The sequence below is a fragment of the Fukomys damarensis genome, unplaced genomic scaffold (assembly GCF_012274545.1).
Source record: "Fukomys damarensis isolate Sample0158 unplaced genomic scaffold, DMR_v1.0_HiC HiC_scaffold_37, whole genome shotgun sequence".
NCBI lineage: Eukaryota > Metazoa > Chordata > Mammalia > Rodentia > Bathyergidae > Fukomys > Fukomys damarensis.
The window spans coordinates 46,687,561-46,708,717 of record NW_022900949.1 but is presented as its reverse complement, the minus strand read 5'-3'; the positions used below and the strand labels follow the sequence as shown (position 1 = coordinate 46,708,717).

At 36.2% G+C, this 21,157-nt stretch overlaps 1 protein-coding gene across 4 annotated transcripts in view; it reads right to left on the bottom strand.

The window, feature by feature from the left end:
* Tmem108 (transmembrane protein 108) overlaps positions 1-21,157 on the bottom strand; it is a 347,129-nt gene that overhangs the window by 237,176 nt on the left and 88,796 nt on the right. The window contains exon 1 of one of the 4 annotated variants that reach the window (XM_010625472.3): positions 9,311-9,548. The exons of the other annotated variants lie outside the window; for them this stretch is intronic. The gene's annotated coding sequence lies outside the window, so the exon portion shown is untranslated. Of the gene's footprint in view, positions 1-9,310; positions 9,549-21,157 lie in introns of those variants that run through there. 4 annotated transcript variants of the gene reach the window in all.

Here is a 21,157-nt window from a genome sequence, read left to right as displayed (position 1 = left end):
CATAAAAACCTTTTTCCTGTACTCTCACAATAATTCTGATACCCAATGAGTGAGGTTTTTTTTTTTCTTACCAAGTGATTCTGCAATTATTTGGAAACATTAATTGAGTGTCCTAACAATGCTATTTCATTCCAACACTGTCAACCTGGAGTTAGTGTCCGATTCAACAGGTTCATCCTAATAGTCTCTATTTCAGATGTCAAACAGAAGCTCCACCTATACTTCTGACCAAACAGTTATAAACTTGGGGGTTCCTGGGGGCCCTCTTTCAGTGTGCCACCCTCGTAGCATCTGGATGTGTGCACTAAGCTTGCGGAACCTGCATGCTTTAGGGATATCTACAAAGGCTTCCTCACATACTCATAATCACTTATTAACTCAATCTCCAGACCCTCTCTCCTCCCCAGAGTATGGGAGGTGAGGCTGACAGTTTCAAGCTTCTAATCACAGTTTAGTCTTTGCATCCTGAAGCTATTCAGAAACCCACAAAGGGAAGCCTCATTAAATAAAAGGATGTTTCTATCACCCAGGAACTCAAGGGATTTAGAAGCTCTGTGTCAGATTTTTTTATTTCTATTACACAGGAAATCACAAATGTTTTAGGAGTTTTGTGTCAGAAACCAAGGCCAAAGACCAAATATTAGAATAAAAGATGCTCCTGGCACCCAATTATATGGGAAACTACAAAAATTTTAGGGGTTTCATGTCAGGAGCTGGGGATAGACCAAATATACATATATATATGTATATATATATATATGTATGTATACATATATATGTATATACACACACACGCATGCATGTATATATATACATAAATGTCTGTGTATGCATAATTTCTTAATGCATCACATATGGGGGACTTGAAAAAATGTGCAAATTCATCAACAGGGAGAAAATACAGTATAACTTTCCTAGTAACTGATAGCTTTAGTGATAAAAACAGTCCATTAAGGATAGAGAAGCCCTAAACAGCATAATTAAAATATTTTAAAATATAGAAAACATATACAGAATGTTGAAGATAACATTCAATGAAATATTTTTAATTTATGCAGTATTTATTGATTTTAAAATTAGTGAAACACTGAACAATTCTGAAAAATGAAGAAGCTATAAAGATAGCCTCAATACGTTTCAAAGGGCTGGTATGCAGATAATATTTTCTTATAATACAATCAAGTATTAAAATATGTTTTAAAGATAACTAGAATGTATAAAAAATGTGATATATTCATAGTGGAATATTATTCAGCCTTAAAAAGAAGGAAATCCTGTCATTTGTGACAATATGGATGAACCCGAAAGATGTTAAGTAAAATGTCTGTGATAGAAAGACAAGTACCCTATTATTTAACTCAGATGTTGAATTTCATTTGAACTCATAGGAGTAGAGAATATAACAGTGGCTACCAGGGCAGAAGCAAGTTCAAAGGTGTTAGGGAGATGTTAGTCATAGGACACAAAATTTCAGCTACAGAGGAGTTCAAGGAATCTTTAGTACTGAGTAGTGACTATAGTTAATAACAATGTATATTATCATTATGAACAAATTTTAAGCATTCTTACTACAGAAAATATGTGAGATAATACATTAATTAGCTCAATTTAACTATTCCATAATACATACATAATTTTAAAGCATGATATTGTACACTATATGTATATAAATTTTTATCAGTTAAAACAAAAATAAATAGAACTAGTAATTTTCACAAGCATCTAAAGAAACACACATCTTAAAACAACTGTAGCCAAAGAAGTAAAAATAGAAACTAGAAAATTCTTATAGTTGAACAATAAATTTCTACTTCGAAACTTGAACAGAGTCAAATCAATAGTTAAAAGGAAATTAACAGCCTTAGATGTTTATATTAAAAAAGGAAAGTTCATAATTAATGAGGTAGGCCTCCAATTTAAAATCCAGTCTTACAGAAGATAGAAAAAAAGAGAATATTCCCCAACTTTTAACCTGAATACAAACTGACAGAAAGAATGAGAAGGGAATGTTGTAGGTCAATCTTACACAGCTCTCCAATCTCACAGAGTGCTAATAAACAAAATTGAATGATGACCAAATTGAGCTTAACATAGGAAGGGAAAGTTGGTTTACCAGAAAATTGGTAAATGTCATTCACCCAATGACAGATTAGAAGAACAATCATAAAACCAAATAATTAGCTCTGGAAAAGTACTTGATAAGACTCAACATTCATTCACAATTTAAAACACTCAACAAACTAAGAATCCCTTGATCTGACAAAGGGAACATACCAGAATAAAAATGAAATCAAGGCAGGGCGTGGTGGCGCACACCTGTAACCCCAGCACTTGGGAGGCTCAGGCAGGAGGATCGCTGTGAGTTTGAGACCAGCCTGGGCTACACAGTGAGTTCCAGGTCAGTCTCAACTATATAGTGAGACCATGTCTCAAAAAACCCGAAATCAAAACCCACAATTTATTTATTTATTAAAATTAATCTTTAAAAGTTTTCTTTTAAAATCATAAGAAACACTAAAGTATCGCCACATATGTTTAAGATTGTTCTGAAGGGCCAGGCAGGATATAAATATAATGATTTAAAAAGATACAAAAATTAGAAAAGAAGCTATAAAACTGTTATTCTTTTTTTTAAAAGAACAACTGTTATTCTTTATAGTCGTGTTTCTGTAGAAATTCCAAAATAATCTAAAGATAGATTATTATATATTATTATTATTATTATATAAGTTATCAAAAATTTTTGGGGCCAGAAGTATTTTAAATTTCAGATTATTTTTCAGATTTTCAAATACCTGCATATTCAAAATGAGAATTATGGGAAAGGGACCCAGTCTAAACAGGAAATTAATTTGTCTTATCTATACTTCCTATAGTTTGGATGTGGACTGTCTCCCCATGTCCCATGTATTAAAGATTAGGGGCCCATCCCGTTGCTCTGTAGCTCTACTGGGAGGAGGTAGAATCTTTAAGAGGTGGGGCTCAGAGAGAGGATTTAGCTGACTGGGAGAGTGCCCTGGAAGAAGACTACTAGACCTAGGTCTCTCCCTCTCTCCTCTGGTACCTAACCAAGAGGCAAATGGGCTTTCTCTGCCATATGTTCCTGCCATGATGTACTGAGCCAGCACTGGCCCAAAGAAACAGGACTAACTGGTCAAGGACTAAAACTTCCAAACTGTGAGCAAGAATAAACCTTGCTGCTTAAAAAGTTGATTAGCTCAGGTATTGGTTATTATAATTGAAAGCTGATGAACACAATACCTTATACACAGGACCTGAAGGTCATTTTACACAGAAATTTTAGTACATCTGCATTTTGACCACAAGCTGTCACATAAGATCAGATGTGGAGTTTTCCACTTGTAGTATGATGACATCACTCAACAAATTTCAGATTTTGAAACATTTCAGATTCTGGATTTTTTATTAGGAATGTTCAAATTAGCAAATTTAATTGTTATGAAACCAATTTGGAGAAATCAACTGCATGTATATGGTTAGCAATAATCACTTATAAAAGTAATTAAAAGATACCATTATCAACAGCAGCAAAAACATAAAGTACCTATGAATAAATTTTGTAAAAGATGTGCAAACTTTTTATGCAAAAAAAATTTTGGAGCAGCTGGTGTTGGGAATTAAACCCAGGACCTCATGTGCTCTCTCACTGAGCTACAACCTCAGCCCTGAAAAGATTTAAATGAATTGAAAAGCACTGTGTGAAGTTTTTTTTAAAAAGCATTTTACCACTATAAAGGAAAAAAAGAGAATGATTATCAAAAGCCTGGAAAGTTTGACCTGTAGGGTAGAGCGTTAGGGAAGATGACAGTTTATTTTTTAACTTGGGTGTATATAAATATTCAGGTTTTTGATTTTTCAAAGTAACTTATAATTTTTATGTTTTCTCTTACACATATGAAATATTTTATAGTTTCAGAGAAGGTCTCAGACAAATGTAACCAAATCAATGCCCAAAGTACCTTAATCTATTGTATCGTAACACAGAATTCTCCAGATCTACAAATAGAGTATGAAAGAAGATACTAACTTTCCAAAGGTTGAGAAATATGCTTGAACAATAGTTTCATTTCTAGAAGACAAGGCAGAAGTTACTATAAGATGTTGGAACAACCTTTCAAAAATATTCAATCTTATTTTTTCAGCATTTACATTTTATTAGGTGTTGTAAGTAATCTAGGGATGAATTAAGGCACAAGGATTATATGCACATAGACTGTAAATACTGCACCATTCTATATGAGGGATTTGATCATTTATGGATGCTGTTATCCTGGGGTGTCCTGTTACCAATCCTCCACAAAAAGCATTCAATCTTAAATGCAATTGTCTTCACCTTTTAGTTTTAAATGAAAAGGTTTCTATCAAAGCAGTTTACCCAAATACTCAGTTATCTACCTCTGCACACAAGATAGAAAATCAGAAATCCATTCACCAGTCAGGAACATTTAAATAGGAATCAGCACAAAATGATGAAAAATTTAGGGTAAGTCTCAACTATTCATTCACCTTATAAGCCTAATGCACTGGTGTTTCAGATCATTTGTTTTTAATGGTAAATAGAATGCCAAAAATTTTCAGATGATTTACTATTTTGAAAAGTATAAATGATAATGGATTAAATTATAGTGGAATAAATTATATTCCATTTGCATGCCAATATACTCCCTTGGGTGTGAGAAAAAAGGCCCAGACAAATATCTGGTTTCTAGCATTTACCCTAAAGCCTGGCTTATCTTGGTGGCAGTGTATGTTTCTCAAAAATGACCATTTCAAGGCTCTTCCAGAAACTTTCCACTTCCCTGTCAAGAGGTGGAATCTATTTCCACTTTCACTGAACCTGAACAGCCTGTATAAATGCTTTAATAAATAGAAAACAGTGGAGTGATGCTGTCTGATTTCCTAGGGTTGGCCACAAATGATAAAGTTACTGCCTTATTTTGTTTCTCTTGGTTGTACACTGAACTGGTATAAAAGTTTCCTGGCATGCTGGAAAGAAGACAAAAAAAAAGAGATACTTGAGGAACCAGATGCTGTAGTCTCCCCAGCTCAGGCTCCAGACACACAGTGACTAACTTCCAATTATGTATCCTCTCCTCTCTCATACAACACAGCAAAGGCCTAGGGGAGCAGAGATGAGCTGGCCCTGCTGATTCCCAGCCAGATTCAGACATAAGAGTCAAATAAACATGGCTACTGCTTTAAGACATAGAGTGGTCTGTTATGCTGTACTAAATAACTAGTACAGTCACTGTATCTATGGCAATGACATTGAAGGCCAATGTCCTGCCCTAATGTTTCCAAAGGAAAAAAGATTTTAAACTACCAGTTCACATCTACTTTCCAGTTTAGTCTATGGAAGTTATGTTGTTATCTACAGTATAAGATCAGGTGTCTTCCAAGTCAGGTGAACCAAAATAACAGTATCAAGTTCTTCACACTGTCATCTGCTATCAAATTTTAGTGTGAAGTAACCAGACTTTAGAGCTAAGTAAAATTGTTCCTTACTGTGTGATCCTAATCAAATTACATAACTTTGCTGAACACTTTCACTGATCTACAAAGTGGAAATAATACCCACCTGCCTTGCAAAGTGGTTACAGAATCAAATGAGCCATTATATCTAAAATATTTAGTATATCTGGTACTTAGGCAATCAGTAAGATGGCACTTCGGCATTTTAGCAGAGTGACAAGCTAAAGGATTGTGAGGGCACAGGGTTTGCTCAGCTGAAAGAAGCCTTCCTGAGGAATTCCAGCCTGGGATCCTATCTGTGATGCTCCAGGAAGGGAGAACGAGCCTCCAATCTACACTTGGAATTTCAACAAGAGAAACTACCACAATCCTCTGGTTTGTTTTGCTCTGTTTATTGCAGTTATTCTCATTAAAAATATTTGAGCAAATTTAACACTGCACTCTAGTTACTGCCTTCTTCTTTGTTACCATGCATCTTAATCAGCAAAGTACTAGTTTTGGTTTATTTTCATTTAGAGGTCATTGGAGAACTTTATGCCATAAAGCCATCAGAGTTCAGTTTTGACCAGTTATATTAAACAGGTTTTCAGAGGTTTGGCTACCAAGCTCAAAATATGAGCAAACAAAACAAATGATGTTGTGGGAAGAACAGAGAACCAGCCATTTTTCTGGATCTTTTGTTTCATTAAAGCTCAACCTCCACACATACAGTGAAGATTCTTGGATGGACAAAGCAGGACACTGTGAGACTAGAGTCTTGCCTCCCTCTTATAATGAGATCTTAGCAGGTGACTTCTGTGGGCATTCACTTGTGATAACTAAGATGCCTCAAGATCATCTAGTCTTGACAAGTGAGAGCAGCTGTCTCTCCTGATGTCACAGCTTTTGTGGTGGACAGACTTAGGATTGGTATTTAAGATGTTCCGGCTGTCACTGATACTCACTCCACAATACTTAGCTGGCTCTAAAATGAATTATGACGGTACTGAGAAAGGGGTATAATATGCATTCCTATTTAGATTTAGAAAAACAATTCCATGGGTGCCATATTTATTTACCAATTTTCAAGCTCTCTTGACAATAGTGTCTTGGACAAGAGCTCATGCCTAGGCTGAGACCTTCATTCTATGGACTTGGAAGAGCTCTTTAAATGCTTTTCACTTGGATCTGGATCTGGAGGATGAATTCTAACTATTGCTGGTGCTGTCCCTTGTGAGTGACATCTACGCTACAGAAAATGACAGACTTCTGTGCTTTGCAATCTATTGATGACAGAGTCACTATTATCTTCTGTGCCAAATGTGTCAGACCCAAAGAACATGTGGGTCAAAAATTCTACCTACCTACCGAATTGATGAGAGCTCTTTTTAATTCTTTCTGTCTGAGGACCAAAGAAATTCCTTAAGTTTCACAGGTCTGACTGACCACATAAGGATTATATTGAAGGACCTTGACTTGCCCAAAGATAGATCCATGGATGAAGTGCAAGTAAGACACCAGAGAAATTGGGAACAATGGGTAAAGGATATTTTTCTTATTTTAACTCACTTAAATCAATCACCCTGAATTTTATAGAGATATCTTTAATTTAACATTAAAGTGAAATTTGAACACTTGAATGTTGCACTAAGGTAAAAAAGAAAATGGGCAAATATGAAAACTGAAACAATGAGAAAGATAAAGAGGCTTAACAACCAGGAAATAGACTAATGTCATGGAAATGAGTCAGCCCAGAGGAGAGGACAGGGGGAGGCAAACTGTCGAGGTTGGCATGTTCTTATCTGCTAGGAAGACAATGAGGGGTGTATCTGGGAACAAGGGTGGAGAAGGTAGGGTCAGTAGACAGACAGCTCCTTGCCAGGCTGGTTCTAATACAGCTTGAATGGAAATTTCCTTTTAAAAAGTATAAATTCTATTGCTAGGCCCACACTCAGAAAATGAGATTCTCTCTCCATTAGAATCCCCAGTTTGAGATGTGTAGGAGTAGAGACAGAAATGTAGCAAATATCAGTCCTCTATGTCCAACATGGTGGCCACTTGCTAGTATGACTAAGGAACTAAATTTCACTTTAAATACTAAATTTTGCTTGAAGTTAATTTTTAGAGGTGGACTCATTAAGGCTCATTCACTTTACATTTATTTCAAAAAGCACTACTCTAGATTCTGAAGTGCCACTACTTATTAATTCTTTTGTGGTTCTGAGTGATCAAAGCCAGGGTCTTACACATGTTGGGAAAGTGCTCTACTACTGAACTGCACACCTAGGACCCACTTATTTTTTTAAGATTCCAACCTGTATCTATTTTAGCTTCACTGTCAAAATCATACTATAGCATATCATCTGAAAAGCCTAAGGATAGTCTTTCCTATGGGGTTACACTCTTGCAATAAACTGAAATTTGGAATTTGGTTTACAAATTTGCCTCAGATTGATGTCAATCAGCAAGCATCTGAGAAATTCTTTTTTTTTTTTTTTTTTTTTTTGAGTTTATTGGTACATTTAGGGATACAGTACAGTTACATTTATTGTTGGGATCATGTACCTCCAAATATAAAGACCCGATCCAAAAATGGGCATCCGAAATGAACAGACATTTCTCATACAAAGAAGTGAAAGCAGCAAGAAAATATATGAAAAAATGTTCCGCATCTGAGAAATTCTAATGTAAAAGGGCACTAGAGAAGCTGACAGAATCCTGAAACAAAACACAGTACCTTTTTATCTGCATCCCAAGCACTCTTTGTATATATGTATCATTAGAATTCAAATATTCAAGAGTAAATATCATATCCCTTAAGTCTTCTTTTACATAATCCTAAAAAGTGTGTTAAATAAACTCAATAGTATATTGACATTCCAAAGAAGCAACTATTTTAAACATGAATCAAATATGTGGCAAATGATAACAAATTTATATATACTGCCACATGTACAAGTAAAACTTCATGAAGTTAAGAAAAAGTTCCCCTAATGAACATGACCTAAAAACTTTCAAATCTTTGCTCTAAACCATACTGACAGACCATGAAGCCTGTTACCACCAGCATCTGTACCACTGGATCTTACATCACTCTCCCAGCCAGTGTAAAATGAACATAGCATCCACACTTCCACATTCCAGAGAGGCAGAAATAGCTATTCCCTCCATTTTCAGAGCTGGGTCATGGATTAATTATAGAGAAGATAAACAACACATTTAAAGTTCAGCATTTGCTAAAAGCCACTATTTCCAGTCAGACCTTAAGTGATCATTTTGGAAACTGCCATCAAACGCACAAGGTGCTTGTTAAAGGGACAGTAAACCTACCTCAGAATACCCACAAAGCTTCAGGCCAGTAGCATCCTATTTATCAACTGCGCTTATAAATCAGAATGTGATAAAGGCAGCAGTATAATTCATGAAAAAAAACTTTAACTTTTACCTTTGCTTTATGAAATAAAATAATGACATAAGCTGACATAATATTTACATACATATAAAATACCTATACCTTTAAATTGAGTATCTTTTCCCACTAAATTACATTATTTTAAGTCTTTATTTTAAATCTGGGTTTTTTTCCAGAGTCTAATTGGAATTTTCCTTGACTTAATTCTGGATTGTAAATTCTCTAAGTCTCAGGTCTTCCAAGTAGCAGAAAAGCTCCTCATGTAATTTTCTTGAGTTAATCTACTCATTCTTCTCTTCCTGTTTTTAAATTCACATGGCATTTAGGATCTGATCTGCTCTGGTTGTTTATCTCTTCATAGGATGCACTGTTCTTTTCCCACCCTTTCCCCAAGAACCCTGGGCTTTGTTCCTCCCTGTAGCTTACCTCTGCTCCACCACTCACTCTGGAGTCCCATTCCCGAGCAGAAAGAGCCATGGATGCTGCTGTCTTGCTCTCCCCACTCTGGTCTTGTTCCAATCTGGGAAATATTCCTATGGCAACCAACATGCACCACCATCTCACTCCTCTTCCCTCAAAGTTCCCTGTTTGTGTGGCAGACGTTTGGCAAGGACACTGAATTACTTTAACTTGCCTAGCAACTAGTAGCCTGTTCCAGCCCCTTTAAAGGAGTTTGGCTTTTTTTTTTCTTTTATCTTTTAAAACACTTTCAGGGGCTGGTTGGCTAGTTGTAGAAAGGGCAGCTACCAAATCAGCCTCACTGGGCACTAGCATGGAGCACATACAACTGCTGGGGAAACTGGAGCCTCCTCTGGCTCCTAGGTGAAAGAATGTTCATGTGAGCAAGGCAGCAGTTTGAGAGCAAACAGTTCTAAGGGGCTCACTCTGGGATGACTCGAGGAGAATTTCAGTGTTTAAAGAACCCCAGAGTCTACTCCGCTATAATAAGGAGTCAAATTATCAACACTTGGATTTATTATGGAAGCCAGGTTTATCTATCCACTATGCTATCTGTCTCAGACCTACCTATTTTTACCTGACAGTTTGCAAAGAGATATTTCAATTTACAGATTGTACTTTATTCATGTAGTTTATTTTGGTAACAAGAACCAACACAGACCCAAATGACTGATACTGCTGTCCATATTTTTACCCCCACAGTGAATTCTAAAGGAATATTCAGTGTGTCTCTCTCTAATCTAATTTGGGAGCTCTAAAATGAAGTGCTTTTACCCAAAAATCTATACAGGTAGAGACTCTTAAACAATGAATAAACAGTTTATGAAGCTACTGGGGTGCTCTTCTGAAGGATTTCATGGGTGCTTGGTGCCTTTTAGAACAGAAGCCTATAGTGGATACTTGCTCCAAAACAGCTAATAAAATAATTGAGCCAGGTAATGGAGAAAAACAGAAGCTACTGGACGAGCATTTTTACTGCTAGGTGCAGCCAACTGCCTTCCACAAGGAAAGCAAGGTCACTGCTGCAGAGAGAGCTGCCAATATAGGCCAGGAAGAGAATGCAGAGTGGATGTTAGTGCACACCACCCGTCCTTTGTGAGACAATCACTTCCACTGCTAGGGAGCAGAAGACCCACTCTTCTATACTTTTAGGCTTCAGTTTTCTTAAAAAAGCCTTCTTAGTCACTTCCATGGCTTTTGAAGGACAAGGATAATTTTTAGTCCAAGATCCTGTTCTAATCATGACACACAATAGGTGGTTAGTAAACATTTACTGAAACAAAACCTTAGACAAAACAATAACTAAAAATGTAAATTAACATTTTTATACTCTTTTACCTATCATCATATTACAAACTAAAACTTTTGTCAGAGTCAAGTGTTGACAAGGGTATGGAGAAACATGACATTCACACTCACACACACACACACACACACACACACACACATATATTTTTTTGGTTTTTTGAGACAGGGTCTCACTATGTAGTTGAAATTGACTTAGAAATCACTATGTAGACTAGGCTGGTCTAGAACTCACAGCAATTCTCCTGCCTCAGCCTCCCAAGTGCTGAGATTACAGGCGTGCACCACCACACCTTGCTATGACGTTCTTGTATATTGTAGATAGAAGTATATATTAGTGCAGGTATTTATAGGCCAACTTGGTATCAACTTTAGGGATTCTACAGATGCACATAGTTTTTCATCAGTAATCCAATCCCCTTACTTTTTCCCAAGCCATTTGTTTCCTACAAATAAGTTTACTAAACTGCAAAAAGCTATGTCCAGGGATGCTTATGGCAACATTACAACAGAATAAACTGGAAAAATGTAAATGTTGATAATCAGAAAATGCATTAAATTATGGCACACAAACAAAATGGAATACTATATAGCCATAAAATGAGGTGAATTTATACATATCAAGGGCAGATGTCCAAAATACATTGCTAAGAAAATATACTGCACAACAGAATCTACATAGGTATCCATATGTACATTTATATAAACATAGATGTGTCTTATGTGTGTATATATACATGTGTATACCCATACATGAATAGGACATGAGTTCATTTTTGGTAAATATGTAGAAATTTAACAGTGGATGTCTACTAGGAATGGTATTTAGGAATATTAATAGAGGGCCGGGGATTTAGCTGAGCAGTTCAGCGGCCTGCCTTGCAAGTGCAAGGACCCGAGTTCGATCCCTGGTGCCAAAAAAAAAAAAAAAAAAAGGAATATTAATAGGAAGGAATATTCTTATTTCATTTTGTAGTTTTTAAAAATGTTGATTATCAAAACAAAAATATTTTAGTCATTCTTTAAAAACGTTAATTCTTACTTGCTTTTGTATCAATAGTTTTTAAAAAATGAAGACAGCAGGTCATTTCTGTCATTCAGGTGGCCCTGTCTAACCTGTATCGTGGCTTCTAAAACCACATGCATCTCCCATAGGAAGTGAAAAGCTACAGAAGTGGAAAGAGCAGCTCACGCAAACTGCTTTTAATGTGTTGGACACAGTAAATATATCAGAATTTTATTAGGAATTTAAGAGTCATATTAGGTCTATATAAATTAAGATAAAAGTTTTGAAGACATACATATATACAAGAAGCTAAAAATAAAATTTCTTCCTAATGCTTGAGAAATTTTTTTTAAGAGAAGGAATCAGAGAAATAAAGCCTGCTGCTAAATTAAGATGCCCTAAACCCCCAAAGCTATGTACATGCACTATATACATATTCTTTGTATAAAAGGAAACCACCAATAAACTGGATTCAAGAATTACAAGCAAAAAAAGAAAAAAGAAAGAAAAGTATAAATGCATCTTTTGAGAGTATTACTTAACATGCAGAGAGAGAGAACTCAAGAGAAATTTTCCTGAGTCATTATCAAATCAATAACAAAATAGCAGGAACCATGGCATAAATTTTTTTCAACTCCCAAACGTTAGAAAGAACACTCTGCTTTAAAAATGGAACATTAAGGTTCATTTCCACATTACTCCCTAGCTCCCAAATACTCCTCCTACCTTTTTCTTTAAAAATCAAGAGAAAAAATAATCAAGAGAAAAAATGTCCCTTGTTGCTCATTATAAAACCCCAGAATGCTCTTGACTTTGCCATTTAAACTGCCTATTGTTCTCCTAACTCCAGGAAATCTCTGAAAACCAGACATAATGATTGTTGTGACGGCTTTCAGTAACAAGAAAGGAAGCTTTCTGTCAAAAGAAAAGCTCTTTCCATTTCCATCACATGCAAAACAAGCTGCATCCACGAACATCTTCATAGACAGAGAAGCTTCTGTGAGATCCCAAAAATGTACTACAAAAGCAAAAGAATGAATAAAATGACAGATAAATTTGTAGGAGTTTTTCCCTTTTTGATACAGCAAACTTGTAATTTATTTCCCTATTAGTACTGACTCTATAGTTGGAGACCTGACTTCTTGCTTCAGAACGGTTCAGGACAAATCTCAGACATTAACTCAACAAAGGAGCAGAAATAAATTGAGAATTGATGCTTGTTTTGAATTCTCTGAATGGGAGAACATATAAAATATTCTTACAAGAATGCCTGATTGCAATAGAACAAACATGCAAAAATATCAGTGATTATATTAGATACAAAGCTACTTAATTTAGAGCTGTGGATTCCTAGTACTGCATAGACTGTGGATGTGACAGAACTCTACATACCATGAAAAATTAGACACAAACACAAAGCAAGGATCAGGTAGGCCCACAGTTCATATCGTTATTCATTAGGGGCCGAGTCAGGCATAAAATAACCACAAAATAATGGCTGGGGTTCAACTTGGGAGTACACAAGCAATAAGAAAGATAGTGGAACAAAAGATTGCATCAGTCTCTCTACTGAAGGTTAGGTGGCTTGTACACTAAATGGGAGCTATACAGGGGCTTCCTCTCCTCTCTAAACATGGCCAGTCCACAGCAGGGGCCCACCCCACGCAACATTTGAAAGATGTGTATGCTTCAACGCAACAGTGTTGCAGAGATTCTATAATAAGAAAGAGGGCTTGACAGTAAAAGATAATCTACCTCTAACAAAAAGGAAAACCTAATAGTCTCACATGCAGACATCCCTTAATTCATCTAGTATTTACTCATGTTTCACTACAGGTTAAGCACCATTACTGAAGTTGTTTTGTCAATAAAGTTTAGTTTAGACAATTACAGAAATCTAAACAAGTTTTCAGGGGAAAGCAGTTGGCCTCTATCTTGTACCAGTGTCTGGTCAAAGTAGAGATAATAAAACATATTCCTCCTTAGTTGGTTTCTTACAGGCAAACTCTTTTCCATATCCAACCTCAGTGATGCTATTTAAGTACCAGGATATTTTTATCTTAAGATGAAAGAAAAATGCCAACCTTTTTCAAAAGGATGTAATTGTGCTAGACAACATCTAAGGGGATTGAGGGGCATGTAACTGTTTACAATAATATCTCACAACAAATACATACTGTTAGAAGGAAGGTATGTGTGACAATATTGAATTACAGATGAAGTTTAAAGAAATGGGGTATCGGAGCAATTCAAATTAAATGCTGATAAAATATTACCAAGTAGCAATCCTCCTAGGACTAGTTTAATGGCTAAAATCACTCATAGTCAGTACATAGTTAGGATGCAAATAGATGCAAAGAAGGCATTTGAAAGCAGATATTCCTCTCAAGCAGGTTGACATGTTTCCTAGCAAACATGTTTACATTTTTCATTTGTTCTGTGGGTTCCCTCTTCATAGATAAAACAAAGTAAGCTGAAGAATTACCCTAGAGAAATTACCAAGGACCATGAATTAATGGAGTACAAATGAACTGCATTTCTGAAGAGAGAAAGAGGGCTCTGTCAGATAGCTGCAGCCAACTGCATCTGGGTATATTTTTAAATGAGTGTTTATACTCCACTGTTCATCCACATTATCACGAGAGGCTCTGTCTTTGCATACAAAGCAGGGAAGAACTGCTGAATGAAATGAGTGTGCTGAATGGAGCTGAAAGTGGGTGGAGGGGTGTGTGTGCCCTCCTTTTGCTCTGTTATTTTTCTTTCCCTTCCTATCTGGTATTCTGCGATAGACTGATAGCTTTTCAAACTGAAATGACTGAGCAAGATGGGCTTGACCACTTAGACTCAGGAAAAGCACATTGGAAACTTTTTTTCAGCCTGTGTATGCTCCTCAGTTGTCAGTGAATGGCGCTATTCCATTTCCAAAGCTTTTTAGAGACTGTTGATGGTGACAAGCATTACCTCATTTGATTCAACTACCTGTGAGACAGGGCAAGCAGGTATCTTTGAAGGAAAGAAGGAAATGATGTGATGAAGGCCTTGTTGCTACAAAATGATAAAGCTCAGCATGAAGTCCAAACTTCCTAATCTCAGAAGTAAATGGCAAGGCCTCCTACCATGAACTGAGACTCACCTTTGTATCTGATCCCCTTAGGTCTGTAGAAAACAGAACGCTGGGCAAAAGAACCATGCATGTATGGTTCTACCCTTGGCTTCACTATGATTTTATAAGGGCCTTACAAGGTTCTGGGACATCAATTTCCTAGATGTCAAGTATAGTTTTATCTGCATCTGCTCCTCTTCTAGTGAGAAACATTCCTAGGGGCAACTTATCTATTGTTCTGCATTTTTATTTCTTAGTAAATTTGAGATATTCATTGAGGACAGGACTGGGTAGGCTGGTGAGGATAAACGGCAGGCAACTGAAACATATTGTGCAAATACGGAACTTAATTAAATTACCTCCAAGACTTTCAACGTGTTTCCTTCCTTCTGAAAAGAATGATTCCATTTACAGGCTAATGCTACTCTGTAACCATAAGTAATGTAATAATATAGGAGGTGGGGTTTTTACATGGAAAAAATAATCTAATAAATTATAGTATCAGTTTAGATTTGAGGAAACCTAGTATAAGCAAGGTCCTAGAACCAAAACAAAACAAAAGCACTAGGTCACACTCACAGGAGATGGTTCTCTGGTACATTACACTAAATTTCAATCTCACTTGTTCCATTTGGGACCAACATTTATTTTCTGCAATACTCTATCCTGGGAGTAAACTACCAGCTAGTGAAATGGTCTGAATACACTTACATGATTTCCATCATATGAAGCCAAAATGAGTAGTGCTAGAGCTAAAATACAGATATATTTTCCTTTGAATGCACTAAGAGCACTTGGCAGAATGTCCTGAGTTACATGAACCTAAGTTAGTTTAGCATTTGACTGAATTTGATGATGTAAGAGGTAAATGCCTCCAAATTGGAAGGAATCTTGAAAATAAGTTAGCCCATCTTCATAGCTAGGATGTAAAGTATATGTAATATGACCTATTTTCAGTCATATTCATCTACAAACACAAACATAAAAAATAACAATGTATGTTGCAGTTTCAACCTTATCAGTAAAATCAGTAGAACTGTGGATAATTTCCTTTTTTGTCCCCACTGATTGACTTACTGATTTCCAGTGCTGGGGGGGATTGAACTCAATGGTGCTTTACTGAGCTACAGCCCCAGCCTTTTTAATATGTTTTTATTTTAACTGTTACCCAGGATGGTCTCAAACTTGCAACTGTTCTGCTTCAGTTCCCTAAGCAGCTGGAAGTATGGATGTGCAACGTACAATGTGCATGGGTCTGTCTGTGTCTGTCTGTCTCTACTTTCCTTCCTCTCTTCCTTCTTCCATGAAAGAAGAGTTAACCATTAGCCTCAGTTTATGACACAATCTCTTCATTACAAGATTCTCTCTTGCTTTATCTATTTATTGTTCACTTTTATCCCCACTCACCCTCCTTCCTCATGTAACCCTCACACCATTCTGATGTGTTCACAAAGTACAGCATCTCTTTTGTATGTCTCTTGTAAAATGGGAATCATTTTTATGCATGATTTTTGTATACATATATCCTAACCTGAGGAAAGCGTTCTTCACATTTCATTATTTTTCTTTTTTTAACTTGGCACTATGCCCTTGAGATCCATCCATATTAACATTGATCTAATTAACTATTTCTACCTGCTGCACAGTATGCTTTATGTTCATTCATCAAATCTGAACTACCCATTTTCTTAGTGAAGAACTTTCAGATTACCCCAATTACCTATTATCACTACAGTAACCCTGTGTGTATATTTTATGTCTTATTATTGTGTCACACACATATACACATGAGATTTTCATACATCTTGTAAGACTATAACTGTTAGGTCATATGACACTATGAGAGGCCCTGATTTGAGCAAGTGAGGACAAATGACTCTCCAAAATGATGGCATCAGTCTATGCTGCTATTAGTGATACACATGGGCACCCATAGCCTGAGAAATACTCAGTATGCTATAAATAACATATCATTATTGATTTAAACTGCATTCCTCTTACTGCTAGTGATTTAGAAAATCTCTTCCAATGCTTGATAGCCTTTTGAGTTTCTTTCTCTGTAGTCTTCCTGTTGAAATCTTGTGCCCAAATTTTCTACAAATAAAATATACTGCCTTAAAAATAATCACCTACCCCCAGTGAAATCAGCTGAATAAGACAGGCAACAAGAAAAATCTACACATGAGAACAGATGGCAGTGAATGCATCTTCTGAAAATGGCAGTAACTGGAAAGTCAACAGTGAATTTGAGAATGGTGCAAAAACAGCACCACGGACAGCAATGAACGATAGTATGTGAAATCACCTGTTACTGTTGTTGGGGGGTGGGGGTGTCCACTAAACACCTCTTCTTTTCCCCATCTTCTAAGATTATCAAAATATTGTGATAAAGAAAAACTATGCATTATTTTTAATTCCCTTTGAATGGATAACAATACTGCCTGGAGGAATGCCCTGATGTGCCTGATTAGTGAGAAAGTCAGGATCAACTTGTAAGCTTCTATTTCTTCCCTCAACCCTGCAAGGGGCATAAGCCTGAAAGGAAACACAGCCAAGCTTTGCACTCCTGCTTCTCAACTTATAATTGTTTGGTTTTATTAAAATTACCTTTGAACTTCAGTCCCCGCTTCATCAAATGGAGTATCAGTGATGGTATCATCCTCATGCAATCCCAGTAGGGATTCAATGATTCCCTGGAGGCCATGCATAATACTGCCTGGCACTAAGTTGGTGCTCAAAGTCTTAGCTAATGCTGTTGATATTATTACTGTTTATCCTTAGGAGACGAGAACTCGACACAGTGTTTTATTAATTCCTTTTAATTACATGACTTTTAGAATTCATTTTGAAAGGTTAAAGACTATACATAGCAAGTGAACACTTAATATCCTAAGAACTATATTTAATCCCAAAAACTTTTCATAATCCATTTTTTAATTTAGTTTTTTAAAAAATCTTAAGGAGATAAACATTTTCCCCTTACAGTTTTCCGGGCTTATTTTTCAAGGTCCTCTGTGCAACTTTAGTAACATATCTGAGTACTTCACTTACTAAATAGAATAAAACTGTTGGAGAATGGGCTTCCATAAAAGCAAGCTAGCAGTTTTCTTCTCCTTGTGGCATGATTATTCTTATTCATATCTCTACCTGTGGTGGTAAAGAGGCTATCAGCTGAAGACATAAAGCAACTAGTGGTAATTGTGGCTTGAATACAAACAACTCTCATTTTCCTTAGCTTTTAAAAAATAAAATGAAAGCAACAGGCAAGAGAATAAACTCTATCAGTACTACAAAGGCTGAGGTGAAGAGGAAGAGCAGCAGGAGCTGGAGGGCTGCTTAGAATTCTAAACAGGTGGCCAAAACTTACTCAACTGCAAAAGTAAAATCAACTGGTACAAACCATGCCCAAAGAATCTCTAGGAATTCTAAGGTTTAAGCACTTTCTAGGTTACATCTAGCCAAGGCCTCCTGAACAGTCACTGCTGTTTATGTGGTAGACTTCAATTTACTGATTAGGACATGTGGGACAAAATGTCCTCTCCACTTCCTTTTAACCTTAAATTCTGGGATTTTTTATACTTGATTCCTAAATCTAGATTTGTAAAAAATTTTGCTACATGAATAAATCAACACTACCACAGTTATTTTAATGGTGTAATTTATTATTTTATCACACTCATAGTTCTATTATTAATGGAATTCTTATCTCTTTGAAACCCAAGTGCACACAAAAATTCAGCTGCCTACCACATCCATCTAGAAGACAAGGATTCAGTTGAAAATAGCCAGGTGCTCCTGCTAAGCACGTTACTTTGACTGTGCTTTTCCTAGATATGATTCCTCTTAAATGCAGGCTCAAAAATGAACAGCTTCTTCTTTCATGAAGATTCTCTCTTCTTCCCAAAGTTGGCTGTAAAGATAGAACGCTCAGAGAGCCCCAAAATTAGCCACTAAAAATTCTGCTTGCAAAATCTGCTCAGAAATGTCCAGTATAGGCGGTCATATCCTGAAGTCAACAAACGAGATCTTGAGAACTGACTTGAGACCCAGAACAAATGGATACATATATTTACTTCACCAAATAACACAGAGCTAATTCAACAGCTGTCTCCTCAGGCTATCAGTCAAGAAAAATAATCAAGGAGAAAATGAACAACATCCAATCATCAGTGACTCAGATTCCATTCAAGTCTCAAGGGTAGAGGTTGCAGTGGAGTGATAACAGGTCATCATGACAAGGCTATTTTGATACATAAGAGATGTTTATGTGGCCCCAAAACATCAGCAATTGTTTGTTTTGTGGGACTTGGAGGCTTTTTGCTTTTAAATGTTATTTAAAATTATATAAGATATAGGATATAAATATGTATAGAACAGCCATCCTCATATGACTCCTCAACAGATATTTTTTTTAAAAAAGGTGGAACGGAAGGTCCACTGGTCTTCTGAAAATTGACTTGTAAAGTTAATTATGCTGTAATGCTTATTTTGAAAACACAGATTTGTTTCTATGCAATTAATACATTGAAAACAATTTAAGTGTACTACAAATTGTGTTTTAACGAGTGGTCTTAACCCTGAGAAACATAAGCAAATGCAGAAAAACAGCATCTAGCTAAAGGAAGCATGTACACCTGCCTGTGACACCTATCAGCCCAAAATCAGTGTTATGAGCCTCATTCACATCTGTCATGCTCTTCTTCTGATGTCAGAAGACTCCATACACCACCACTTCACGGGAATCAAAGCTGCAACCCTTCAATGACCACTTAGACAAGAAAATGTAAGGTTTTTTACCAAATACAAATGCCATCCATCTTTAAGCATTTACACATGTTAACAGTATTACCATTTTAATCTGCTTCTATATTTTTAATATGTGACTGACAAAAGTTTTAAGTATTGTGTCACTAGCACCATTTTCTCCATAAGCCCCATGGTTTTTGTTGCACAATTTTGCATAGTATAGGGACTTTCAGGAATACATGTCCATCAATAACAGAACAAACTGCATCGTTCTGCAAAGTAAACTCTCTGATTTTTCTCTTAAGGCTGTAATGGTCATATTAACTTACTTTCAACTGATAAACAGAACTAATGGCTGGACAGCTCTGACTTTCAGAGGCCCCTGAAGAACATTAATCTCTGACTAGTCATTTTGTATGTATGGCGCTAGAGGGAAGGGTACTGCTTCAATTCTGAACCTTATCCTTGGCTCCAGATGACATAAGGAGTCTAACAATCCTTTCATATACAGGCTATTAAATAATAAAAAGTATTTTTATGATAATAGGGCAGGTTGGCACAACCTAAAGCCCCTTAGAAGCTGATCAGCAATTACAAATTTTAACAAATATCTTTATTATGTTCTTCTGATAGAAAAGGTCCTAAATGACTATAAAACACAGTGGAGAAAAGTCAAAATGCTATTTAACCCAGGAGCAGATTCAGTAATACATTAAGAGTCAATGGCACAATCTGCCACATTATTTGATAATTAAAAACAAATGATTTTATATTTTTGCATTTAATTTGTTCTTGATGGTTCCTATGATTTTTCTCTCTTATTGCCATTCTTCTGGAAACCCACCTCCTTATTTCAATATGGCCTTAAGTAACAGATGCCAGAATTTATGCTTTCAGTTTTTGTTGTTTTTTTCCTCCCAATGTGGGAGTGGGTGGGTAAGCACCCACTAAGAGAAAGAAAATCCTACATTGTTCTTAATGTGGAGAAAGTATAGAAAAATCCTCACTGCAGTATGAACTCAAAGCCTTCAGGGCTTTTTCTTCCTTTCAACAGATGAGTATGTCAGTAGAGACCTGTCAAATGCCTCCTATAAGAGATAAATAATGTCCCTATCTCCTCATTTACATAGAGGTACTGGGTGGAGGCAGTTAAAATAAGAAAAGGCAGTTTCTACTTTTCTTACTGATGACAGTCAGGGACATAGATAAGACTTAGTATAGCTACCCAAAAGACATTTTAGACTTGATGTAAGGTACAGACAAAAACCCAGCTTGTGCATGAAAGAACAACGTCTGTATGCATGTGTTCACCATTCTTGGCGGGGGGGTATATGAGTATTCCTTGCTCTATTCCTAATGGGTTTAGGGAAGTTTGTAAAGATGCATATTGCGTAGTATGATAAAATAAATGCAAAATATTAAAAATGAAGCAAATGAGCACATATTCATATATGGAAATACATATTATATTCAAGTCATAATTCAAATTTGAATTAAGGAGAGCTATCATAATGAAGAAACAGTGGTGAAAATCTTCAGTTCAAAAGAAATTTAAGGAGAAAGAATGTAGTGAAGAAAAATCAGGGGCTGAAGACAGAGTCCTAAGTTCAAACATCAGCTATGCTAAAATTTAAACTTTTTGTGTTTCAGTTTC